Source organism: Grampus griseus, assembly GCF_964374135.1.
Source record: "Grampus griseus genome assembly, chromosome: X".
NCBI classification, from domain to species: domain Eukaryota; kingdom Metazoa; phylum Chordata; class Mammalia; order Artiodactyla; family Delphinidae; genus Grampus; species Grampus griseus.
Window position 1 is genome coordinate 66,722,331 of NC_138999.1, and position 3,153 is coordinate 66,725,483.

The following is a 3,153-nucleotide window of genomic DNA, read 5'->3' on the forward strand; positions in this document are numbered from 1 at the left end:
AGAGCATGTCTATTAGTTACAATTTGTCTCAGGGTTTATTTATTTGGGAAAGTCTTATTTTCTCCTTCATTTGTGAAGGATAATTTTGCCGGAACTAGAAGCATCAGTTGATAATACTTTATCAGCCTTTTGAATATATCATCCTACAGTCTTTTGTTTTCTGTGGTTTCTTTTGATGTCATCTTTTTTTATTTATTTATTTTAGGCAGCGTTGGGTCTTCATTGCTTCATGTGGGCTTTCTCTAGTTGTGGTGAGCAGAGGTTACTTTTCGTTGTAGTCTGTGGGCTTCTCATTACAGTGGCTTCTCTTGTTGTGGAACATGGCCTCTAGGTGTGCGGGCTTCAGTAGTTGTGGTGTGCAGGCTCTAGAGTATAGGCTCAGTAGTTCTGCTGCATGGGTTTAGTTGCTCTGCAGTGGGTGGGATCTTCCTGGACCACGGCTTGAACCCACGTCTCCTGCATTGGCAGGCAGATTCTTAACCACTGAACCACCAGGGAAACCCAAGCCCATATGTCATCTTTAATAATACCAAGGTTGCCTTGTATGTGATGGGTTGTTTCTTTTGCAGCTTTGTCTTTGAAAAGTTTGACTATGATGTAGCCAGGTTTGGATCTCTTTGTGTTGATTCTACTTGGAATTCACTGAGCTTCTTGGATGTGTAGATTGTTTTGTTTCCCTAATTTGGAAAGTTTTGGGCCATTGTTTTTCTTTAAATATTATTTTTGCTCTTTTCTTTCTCTTCTCTCCTGAGAATTTCATGATGCATATGCTGATACACTTGATAATGCTCCATAGGTCTCTGAGGCTGTTTATTTTTCTTCATTCTTTCCTCTTTCTGTTTCTCAAACTGTAAAATATTAATCAAGCTGTCTTCAAATTTGCTTATTCTTTTTTTTACCAAATAAATCTCCTATTGAGCTTCTACAGTAAATTATTCATTTTAGTCATTATATTTTTCCACTTCATAAATTCTCTTTGATTTTTTCTTAGAATTATAGTAGCTGATTTAAAGTCTTTGTCTAGTAAATCCAACATGTGGGCCACCTCAGGGACAACTTCTATCAATTGCTTTTTTACTTGTGTATGGGTCATACTTTTCTGTTTCAAGTGTCAAAATTTTTGTTGATAACTGGATGTTTTAAATGATATAATGTGGCAACACTGATGATCAGATTCTCTCCCTCTCCCCAGGATTTGTTGTTGTTTCTGTTAGTTATTATTCCTTCCCCTGCTTGTTTGTTTAGCGACTTTTCTGGACTAATTTTGTAAAGTTCGTTTTCTTTGTTGTGCACTGCCACTGTCATATATCCTCAGTCTTGTGGTCAATTAATGATTGACAGTGCTTTCCTTAATTTTTTTGAACTATTAAGCCTCTCAGCCTTTGACAGTGGCTCTTTGTGTATGTGGGGCCATGCCTTCAATCTTCAAGCAGGCTGTTTATATCTGTGCATTAGACTTCACTTTTTGTTTACACAGAGCACAGAGCCTCAAGATCAGCCAGATGTGAGAAGTTAGGGCCTTCTCAGGTCTTTCCTGGGCATGAACACAGTACTGGTCATGTGTGGGGCTTTCTAGAATCCCAGGAATATGTTGGAGCTTTTCCAAGCCTGACATATCTATAAGGCAGGTATATATACATTTATATATTAACATATAATAACTTTTATATATTTATTATATATATATAAATCATTCTACCTTCGTATATATACATTTTTTGGTCAGTGTGTTGTGAGCCCCAGCTGTTATTGCTATCTGAGTTATAGGTAAAAGTATAGGTAAAGAACTGCTGCTCTCCTTTTTAGCAAATGCTCTATGGAATTGGCTCTTCTTATAGAATGAACTCTGAGTTAAGTCAGATAAAGATAAACCCTGAGAGTACAGCAGTACAGTTTTTTAGGGAGGTGCCTGATGTATCCAAAACAACAGTTATCTGGGGAATATGCTTTTGAAACACTCCCAACCTGTTCTGTTCCTTCCAATGTTCTGTTGACTGCTAATTTTCACAGATAACAATAGTTGAGAGGTTTTTTGTTTTAAAGGCTACCTCTTAGTCAGGGTGGGAGGGAAAGGATGGGAATAAATTAAGGTAAATAACGTACAAAATCTCACTGTTCTTACCAAGATTTAGTTGTGTGTCTGTAATAATACTACTCTAATTGTTGCAAGCCTTTGGTTATTTTCCAGGGTACTGAAAAGATTGATTTTGACAAATCTTTGCTTTTATGAAGTAGATTTTTGAAGGTTCTTACTCTGCCATTTCAGAATTGTTTCTCATTGGTATCTTTTAAATTACAAATCAAATTTTCATTATAGGTATATGGTTATTCCAACTACTTATTTCATCTTGGCTCAGTTCTCCTATTTTGTGGTTTCTGAGGTATTAGTCATTTATTTTAAATTGTTGACTTTATGAGCATAAAACCAATTATAGTACTCCATTGCTATCATTTTAATGGCTGTAGAATCTGTAGTTATACCTCCTTTGGTATTCTAATATTGGTTATTTATGTCTTCTCTCTTTTTATCTTTGTCAGTCCTGCTAGGACTTTGTCCATTTTTTTAATCTTTTCAAAGAACCGACTTTCGGTTTTGTTGTTTTCCTCAGATTTTTAAATTTTGTATTTAATAATGTTAATTCTTATGTTTATTATTTCCTTTATTTGTACAATTTGGATTTATTTTGTTGTTCTTTTTCTAGTTTCTTAATGTTGGAACTTACATTATTAATTTGAGACCTTTCTCCATTCCTAATGTAAGCACTTAGTGCTATAAATTTACTTTACAGTACTGGCTTAGCTGCATCCCACATATTTTAATATATTACATTTTCATTGACCTCTACATATTTTTTTCTTTGCTTTGAGATTCCCTCTTTGACTCCTGAATTGAACAAACATAGATATTTGTTACTTTTGTAGGTGGTGTAACAAATCCATTTCTAAAAGTCATTTCCAGCAGACATTTCTATTTTTTTTACAAAAGTTCCTTTATAAGACACGTGATTTTCTAACTCAGATTTATCATACCACCCAAAAAGTTAAGAACACCTTTTGTTCATGTTGCATATACAAATTTATAAATAACCAGTAAATCTTTCCAAAGTGTAGTGCATGCTTCCCGTTGGACAACTGTGGTACATTATTCTACCA